The sequence below is a fragment of the Zea mays genome, chromosome 2, assembly GCF_902167145.1.
Source record: "Zea mays cultivar B73 chromosome 2, Zm-B73-REFERENCE-NAM-5.0, whole genome shotgun sequence".
NCBI lineage: Eukaryota > Viridiplantae > Streptophyta > Magnoliopsida > Poales > Poaceae > Zea > Zea mays.
Window position 1 is genome coordinate 132,885,702 of NC_050097.1, and position 9,907 is coordinate 132,895,608.

The following is a 9,907-nucleotide window of genomic DNA, read 5'->3' on the forward strand; positions in this document are numbered from 1 at the left end:
TCCACGGCGAGAGCTCGCCGGAGACGAGGGGGCTGGCCACTGTGGGGCTCCAGGGGTTTAGGGAATAGCCTGGGCGCGATAAGGGCAGTCTAGCGGGTTCAGCCATGGCCTTCACGCTGGCGCAGGGGCACCAGAGAGCACAGACCACGGTGGGGCAAGCTAATGGCGGCGCGGGATTGCTCCGGCGAGCAATCACACGAGCAACAGAGCGGGGATGACCAAATTAAGGGTACGGGCGGGTTGCTCACCTTGAGGGGAAGCGCTGGAGTCAGCCCCGGTCCTATGCTTTTGAGGGCCCCCTGGCGAACAGATTATGGTGGGCCCTCTAGACTATATAAAATAATTTATGATATGCAGTGGAGAAAATTAGTATTTCGTATGTAAATGATGATGTGCATTAAAATCGGTTTTTAAAATATCTAAGATGCTAGATAATATATATCGGTGCAGATTAACACTTCGCAAGTTAAGAAATAAGAACGACGGTCACAGAATAACATGAATCCTGATTACTCGAACGTGCGTGCCTCGAGACTAGAGCAGTGACGCCCAGCGCCCTGGAATCCTAGAGAGCTAGATTGGCGAGATGGCGAACGACGATCACGCGGAGGGTATGGTCGTACAGACGTGCGACGACGTGAGCGTCATGACTAGGAAGTGGGCAACACGTGTCGCGTGGTCCGTGTGCATCGAGCGTCCGTGTGCCTAGCCCTACCATCTTGTTAGCTACCTATACTATTTTACTACAAGTATATAGCTCGTGCTAACACTATGTTCCTAAGAAGGGGTAGAGTGGGGTGAATGACGACGGTGGTGGCACGATGGGAGGGGTTGACGGTGGTGTGAAGGATGATCCAAATAATATTGTCCATTAGATTTGAGTGCGCAAGAGAGATGATGTTATTCAATGATCTGAACCGTTGATTTTGATGTTGTGTTAAGTATGAGTGCAATTTGTTTGGTGGATTTAGTAAAGATTATGAGTGTGTTGATTATTTGGTTGGATGAGTTTTGTAAAGTGTAAACTAGTGTATTATATTGTGATATAGATACTAAATATTGGGCCCCCGACCGTCGCCTCTGCTGCATGGGCTCAGGGCCAGCCCTGGCTGGAGTCGCGAAGCAACAACGGAGGCGCAAGGACTCGACGGGGCGACGACAGCGGGACTCCGGCTGCGCGAAGATTGCTCCAGTGAGCGTGGACCGGACGAAACAGAGAGGGAGAGGGCACACCGAAGGGTGCCCCGAGCAACTGACAGCGAGGCGGAGCTCACCGTGGCACTGGATGGGGCGCAGACGCGACGGTGGCCGCAGAACAGGCAGCGGTTGACGGCGGACGGTGGCGGAGCTCCCTGCACGCGTGGGTAGAGTGAGAGAGAGGGCGAGAGAGTTTGGCAGAGGGCGCAAATGAGCGAGGGAAGGTGGGCGAGCAGGCCGTGGGGCTCAAAAGGGGCGCGGGTGCGCGGACGTGGCCGGAGAATGCGCGGACGTGGGCGCGTCCACGATGAGGGATCGTGGGCGGGAGGTTGAGGACGAGCTGACAGTGGGGTCGGTGAGACAGAGAGAGAAGCGGGCGCGCGTGCGAGAGGACGGCGCCGACAAGCCTGGCCCACGGGTGTAACACCCCAGGTGTTACTTTGGGTGTCCACCCAAGGCTACACCATTTAAACCTACTATCACAGGTGGTTTAGTTTGAGCAAAGTACACCAAACATGGAAATCAAAATCATAAGTAAGTGTAACCCATCTTAGATGTCATGCCTTGGCTTGTTATGCAAGTATAAAGGGGAGAATTGCCCAAACCCTAATGCAAACCCCTTTGGACAATGGGAACCCTAGAAGTAATTATGACCAAAGGATTATGAAAACCTCATGATCATGACTTGGGCCATTTATAAAAGTTGTAGTACACTTAATAACCTACAAATAATAGTAAGAAAGCAACCCCAAAAAGATTTCAGAAAAACCCCAAAAGGTTCACCATAGGGGTGAGCAAGAAAGAAAAATCAGAAATTGTCTAAGTCCAAAACCAACCCTTGGCCAAAGATCACACATGTTCACCCTCATTCAAACTTCAAAACATTTCGACCCAATTGACAAAGTGGCGCCAAATTACCTTTAAAATGCCCTGGAGAAAGTTGACACCTACCCTAAGACGTTTGACACGACTTGGCACAAGTTTTGTCTCGGTTTGGACATCTCTGACATAGCCGACTTCCCACCCCCGTATCTCTCTAACCCGACCACATCTACCCTTGGAACTCACATGAACTAGGTAGCTCTAGGTGCAGGGAAGAGATCTCTCACAGGTCCTAGGGCAAGATTCGTACGTTTTGGCCGCTCAGCAGAGGGAACAACAGGGGCAGAAGCAAAGAGCCACGTGTTCGATGCGCTCTGAGCTCGCCAGAGCACGCCCGACGCGCGCCCCCGCGTGCCCCGCGTCGTGCCAAAGCCAAGCCGGCGCCATGGCTCGCGCCAGCGCCTATAAAGCACCCAGGGACTTCGGCCGTACCCCTCCGCGCACGCTCGACCTCACCGGAGCCCGAAACCACCGGCGTTGCCCCGTGCATGGCGTGCCCGCGGCCACCCGAGCCCCTGCCACCATAGACCGGCCAACAGAACCCTTCCCAACCTCGTCCAACCCTCGGAGAAGACTATGCACACCTCGGTGAAGCTCCCCGAGCGAGGAATCGGAGTTTGCTTCGCCGGAGAAGCCAGTCCACGGTCGCCGGACTTCGCCCGACCGCCGGTGAGCGTAGACCGGGTAATCCCCTGCTCCATTCTTCGATTCCTTGTGCACACAGCCTCTATGTCACCCCGTGAAGCTCATTGTGTCCTTGGATTGAACTAGATCGCCGTGGTTTAGCCGGAACAACCGCCGCCGACGAGACCACCCGCCTGCGCGCGTGGACCGGACGATTCCGGCCACCCCCGCCGTCGAGCGGTACACCGTTGTGACCGCCAGGACCTCCCGGAGCCAACCCCGCCCCTTGCAGGACCTCTCTCGCTGCCGGTAAGCCACGCCGCCCTTTTCTTTTTTGCGGGTACTGTTTAAACCTAGGGAGGGACTGCGGGGGAGAAGAAGAAAAGGCTAGGGGGTTTTGCGCACTGTCAGTGACTCAGAGGAATTGTAGCGCAGGGGTATAACTGAGAGGATTAGTTTGGAACGAACCCGAGGACTTCGGTGCAAAGTGGTTTTTCCAGGAAACCTTTTATTTAACCTGATTTAAATTCAAACAGAGCTTGAATAATTCATATCTTTTGTTTTATTCACCCAAATCAAGTCAAACCAATTTTGCCAGATCTTAAATAATGTAAACTACTTAAGAAAATTATAAAACCCCTAAGTGTTACAGAAAACTTTAAGATTTTGATTTAAATATTGATTTGGCCAAAAGCTAAATAATAGGAGGAAAAATAGTTGCACTATTAGACTAAGGTTAAGAAAATTTGGAGAAGTACCTCATCACTTCCTAACCTATTTAAAAATAATAAACCCCTCTGTACCCCCATTTAAGGTAGAGTTTACCATTTAAAACCTTGTTAGCCTAAAGTTAGAGAAAATACTAATGAAGGTTTAAATAAAGAACCAGGGAGCACCCATATTTTTGTTAGCCTACTTATTCAAGATAGTTCACTAGAAAAATTTAATATACCTTGGTTTAGTACAAAATAGTTGGGATACCTTTTATTTTAAGAGAACAAGGAAAACTTAGAAAAACCCTAGAAAAATAACCTCAAGGTGAAAACACCCCAAACCTTGGGATAATTAATGTTTTGTTATTAGAAACATAGGAAAAATATGAAATCTGCTGTTTGACATTTTTGAAATAACAAGGCAGTAGAAAGTGCTTTTTTGGCATTAAACTTTAGAACATCACAACTAAATAACCATCAATTAACTTTCTGTGATTTTTGGCACAGAAGCTTGTTATTACTGTTAGATGCCAACAAAAATAACCCTTAGGACAGAACCCACACCTAGTTAAGAGTTGTAGTGCAAAGTGACCCCCTTTGCCCAACTTTTGTTATTTTTTTCCAAGGCATACTGTTTTTATTCTGGACCTCAATTTCCTAGAACAGACTATAGTGACCAATGGCAACCTACTGTAATTTTTACAGAATTTTTGGAAAAAGTTAAACTACTGTTGTAGTTCAAACCCACACTAGAATCCATAATTAGAAAATGAAAAAGGGGAAATTGATAGTGGAAACTTGTGTCACCCTAACCCCACTAGCAAAACCCTTTTTAAATTGCCCACTTAAATATGTAAGGAAAATACAAATCCACTATGCTTATTCTCAACCAAACCTAAACCTAGAATGATAAACATAAACCACTAAAAGCCACGTATGACCAAGAAACCCTAAGTTACTAACTAACTTTGTTTTTCTTCTTTTAGCATAATGTTGTTAAATCCTGCATAATCATGACATACATATTCATTACATTCGATAGACTACAACCTCGCTGACGAAGAGTACGTCCTCGTGCCGGAGCAAGGAGCTACTCAGGAGGTAGCCCCGGATCCAGCACCAGAGCCTGCACCAGAGGATCTGCCTGCCCCAGCTTTGGAAGGCAAGCCCCGGTTTTATGCATAACCTGTTATTTATGCTAATTTACTACACTTAATGATTGTAGGTTTGAATGTGCACTTAATTGTAGGAGTTGTTTGAAACCCTAGTTGCATGATCTCAGGAATCCTGTTGAGATGAATACTAGTATGCTAGGTCGAGTAGCTGCTTTATTAATTAGGATCTTGGTAGAAGTCGAGTGATTTTCTAGCACTCGCGCGAGGTCAGGAATTTGATGTACCCACTTTCATATCATAATGATGCTGGTCTGTGGACAACAATCCATGGGGATTGGTTGTCTACGAGATGGAAAAAAAATTGGAATAAGGATTAACGTGCGGATACATGTGTCAAGCGTTTGAACGTACTAAACACATACCGAGAAATATGGTAAATCAGTAAGCCTGGTACCTGAGTGAACCTGCCCGCAGACATATCCCCTCACGCGACCTGAGACGTGGTCTCCCATTCCGGTTATGGTGGGTACAAGTGCGGTCACTGCGCGACGGCAGTCGGGGTCAGTGAGGCATTGTACGACAAGGCGGTGAGCCCTGATCTGTTGCTAGGGAATCGATGGTGACGGTTGATGTGTGTGGGGACGGAGTGCCCGTACATGTCGTGTGCTTAGGTTTACCTTGCAAGGATAAAAACTCGATTCGAATCGTCTGCTTCTCGCAGCTAATGAGACTGCTTGATCCATTGTACTGCATTGAGTAACAAGTGGAAATGTGATGAGTTGATACAATAGGTTGATTGCTAAATATGTTCGATACCTTGTATGAGTAGATAGTACACATTTAGCCTTAAGAGAGTCACACTTAAACTTGACAAAGCTAAAATTTGATTTACAAACTCAGCTAGTGCTTTTGGCAACCAAACCCCACAACCAAACAGCTGCATGTCTAGAGGTAGAGGAGTAGACTCCTCACACCGGGTAAGTCTAGCTGAGTATTAGTATACAGCCTTGCTTGTGGCATAAATTTTACAGGTTCTTTGGAGGACATGGTTGCTGGAGTGACTTGGCCATCCATCTTGCCACCGGGTTGGACTGTCGAGTGGGACCCCGCCTCGGCTGAGGAGGAGCATGAGGAGTGATGGGACATGCTTCCCCATCTCTCTGTTTATTTATCGTTAGTTTCATTCCGCTGCACTTCGAACAATGACAACTACTTTTGCAAAAACTCCGATGATGATGTAATAATTTAATACTCCTTAATGTATGGTTTTATGCTTTATTGTATTTGCTCTATGACTCACCATCGAGTGAGATTGTGGTACTTGATCCTGTCAGTGGCCTCGTCGGACTAGATCCGAGGGATTGACGTGTTATTCCCATTTAAGTGTGGTCTAGTGTAACACCCCAGGTGTTACCAAGGGCTGGCTTCCTAATGACACATATACCTATGATCACATGTGGTTAAGACTTGGAGGAGAGGGAGCACTTAAGACCTTGGAAGCATGAGTGATTTAAGAAATGCTAAGGACCAAAGCATTACCCAAGCTTTTAGGCAATATCACCTTGGGCAAGGTAGGATTGAGAGAAAGATCAAGCAAATGCACATTTCATAATTTAAACCTTAACCAAAGTTTAAGAGTACCAAAATGTTTACAAAAGACAGTAAAGGAACTTTACAAAAACACCCCTATAAGACCCCTAAATCAGCCCCAAGTGGAGAACACTATGGAATCAACCCCATTCCCTCAAAGTCCAAAATCAGCCCTAATCTAGAGATCAGGGGTGTTCACCTAGCTAATGACACCAAAACCCCAAGGTATAAATAACAAAAAGGAGCCAAATTATCTGTCACACCCCGATTTTGGGGCACCAAGACCCGGGCGCGAACATAATCACCAGGTGTGTTGGGACCAAGTCTCACACATATGATGAATCATGGCACAGGATCGAATGTCACATCTTTACTATATAATAGGAGTTATGTACAAAATAAATAATTACATTATAAGGAGACAACGGTCCAGCAAACCAAAGTTGACTGGGAGACGACGGCCTAGACCTCTCACGAACTCGACACAGCATCCTCCAAGCGCCTCATCCTGTGGTACCTGTTCTTGACCTGTGGGGGGTGTGAGACAGCAAGAGTGAGCTCACATACGTTCATCGCTCAACAAGTTGTGGGGAATAATGTGCATGAACTCGCCAAAGGTGGGAGCTCATGTGAAGTGTAAGGCTTACCAAAGAGGATGGTTAGAGCTGAGCATTGCTTTTAAAGTTGGTCAAAATTTTATTAGCAGTTACTAAGTATAAGTAAATACCAACTCAATTAAGTAGTAGAACAAAAGTAACAACCTCACCTGCGATGCAATGCATATGACAAATTGAATTTAGGTTCCATAATTTAATCATGTGAGTGTCCGAGCTGCTCATGACCGTGAGCACGGCTAGTATACCAGTTTTACACTCTGCAGAGGTTGCGCATCTTTACCCACAAGTCATGTTACCCATCTACCAAGAGACGGCCAATCCCATACACCTCTACCGAGGAGGCGAGGCAGGTTAACACTACGGGGCCTTTACAAAGTTCCACTAGCTTCAGAAAACCCGCTACAGTTTATAGGAAGCTCGAGTGCTGGAGTCCCTCGACTGACCGCCATCGCAGCAAAATCAACCAAGGACCTCCCTACACTTACCACTCCCCTACTGCCCTTGCCCCTTTCGGGTAAGGTAATCATCCACTAGCTTTCCTAGTTAATCAGCCAAGGGCGTCCATAAACCCTTGTGGTAGCACTGTTTTCCCGGGTGGTTCTCCATGTTCCAATTAACATAATGATCTTAACATGAACAATAAATAACAACTGATAGCAAAAGTATAATCATGAATAGTGTAATCTTCATACCCAAAACCACATAAAGCAATAGCAGGAACTACCCAAAAAATTTAGTGGAGTCAAGGTATAAAGATAATCAAACTAGGGTAACCTGTTGGGTCCCATCAAAATTAACCTATGCAGATCATTATGGTTAATCAGAACATGACTGGGTAAAAAGAAGTGATCAAGGGCACAACTTGCCTGGGACTTGAGATTCCAGGTACCAACTTGCTCTTCAGCTGACTCGTGTCCTCACTCTAGTCTTAGCAATACAAACAACCATAGTATAGGAAGATTTAACATCAGACCAAACATAAGAATAAACTGTGTAATAATAATCTACGCGTCACTACGAGATCGTGGATTCGCGAACCACTAAAATCGGAGTTACCGTTATAAAGGTAGGATTTATAGAAGATCTACGTGATTTAAATATTAAACTATATTATAAATTGATTAGAATACATCATATGAGAGAATATTCTAGGAATAGTTATCTCAACTTAATCTAAGTCATTACTTGATTAAAGATCATCTTTTAGTCGAATTATAACCATGAGATCAGAATACTATATTAATATTATAAAATCTAATTTCAATGAACATAGATTAATCCAATTAGTTACTTAATTAGAAGTACGTGATAGCATATATTTAATGTTGCTACTGTGTAGTAAATATTTCTATGAGACCAACGCAATCTGAATGGATCGAATCGGAGTTTCGGTTCTCAAGTTACGATTTTCTGAAGCTATTAAATACCTAGTATAATATAAATCAAGCGGAAAATTTTGATCTAGGTTTCATGACTAACCAGGGTTTATCAGTTGATAAATAATATTAAAACAAAATTAATGCAACTGGAATGAGTCAAAAAGGATTTAAAATCTATTTTCTTATGAATTAAATAGGTTCTGGAATTATTTTTACTCTAGAAACTCATTTTCTATATTCTTTTTCTTATTTTTCTGCTCTCAGGACTGCGCACCATATTCTGTAGTTTTACAGGGGCTAGCGTATAAAATTCTCTAGACTTGGGCTAATCCCGCAGTGGACGGCAGGTTCAATTCTATGAAAGACGAGGGGCTTATATGCAAAAGAACCAGAACGAAGAGGTATCGGTGAAGATCGGTCGCCCGATCTGTTTTTGATGGCCCAAATTAGACCGACCCACATATACGAACCAGTACATGATCATGATCCCCGCACCCGAGATCAACGACTCGGATCGCACGCGCGAAGGGGTACGCCAAGCTCTAATCCCCACCGTCCATCGGGAATCGACGGTCACAATGTTCTCTCCCTCCTCTGGCCAGAGCCACAGAGACGCATCGGCAACCCACGGCGGCGCTGCCCGCCGGCGAGGCCACGGACGACGCCCCGCTGCTCAATCCACAAACCAAAGAATTAAATCGCCACAAGAAGGACAAAGCGGAGGATGCAGAGAGGGTCTTACCGGACATCGGAGCTGTGAAACCGTTCGCCACGCAGTGCAACGGCATGGCGACCACAATCAAGTCCCGGCAAGAAATTGCCCAGCCGTGAGACCATCTCAACACTTGCAACCCATACACGGATGTCACGCACACCATGGAGATCCCAGTGGCCAAACAACATGCCCCAAATCCACAACAAATCCAGAACGCAGCTCAGGCGGAGGTGTTTTTTTTCTCTCTCATCGATGAAGCGCTGGAGTATTCAGGTTCGCTGTCGTGCTCGGCTGGATGGGGGAGGGTATGGCCCCGGGTTTTATAGTATCGCAGCTGAGCCCGATCCGTAGCTAATCTCCGGTAAACGCGCCCGAAGTCTGCGCGGATCTACGATGGCCACGCCAGCTCCCGCGCGGAGTTTGTTCATGGCGGCTAAAGCGGAATTCAGTTTGATATGGCACGGAGGAAGGACAAGGCTGACCAGGGTGGCCCATGCGTCAGCGATTCTGAGAAGAACAGACCACACGGTGACTTGCATGCTGATGTCAGTGATCGCGTCATGGTGATGTCATTGCGGCAAGAGGAATAAACAATGAAGAAAAGGAAGTTGGACGTCACGTGGTTTCTGTGGGCTGGTTTGGGCTGAAAATTGAAGAAGTGGACCAACAAGGAAGCGTTTCGGCCCAGTGATGTCAGTTTTTTACCTATTCTAAATTCTGAACTCAAATAAGATACAAGTTTCGAATTAAATTTACATAGATTTTAAACTTAAAATATATTTAAGTGTCAAACAAAAACTCCAATATGTTATACATGGTCTATTTTATTTTATATATCAAATATTTATTTAGTCTATGTTGCAAATACGAAATACCCACTCATCATTTACTTTAGGAAAAAGGTTGTTATGATTGTGTGATTTAATTAAAAGCTAATTCCACTGTGGCTATCTATTACATATTTTATTTGAGCAAGTTATGTGAAATCTCTATCAAGATATATTTTCATCTATTATTTTAAAGTGTTTTTTTACTTATATAATTTATGAGGAGAATAATCCTGTTTGAATAAATT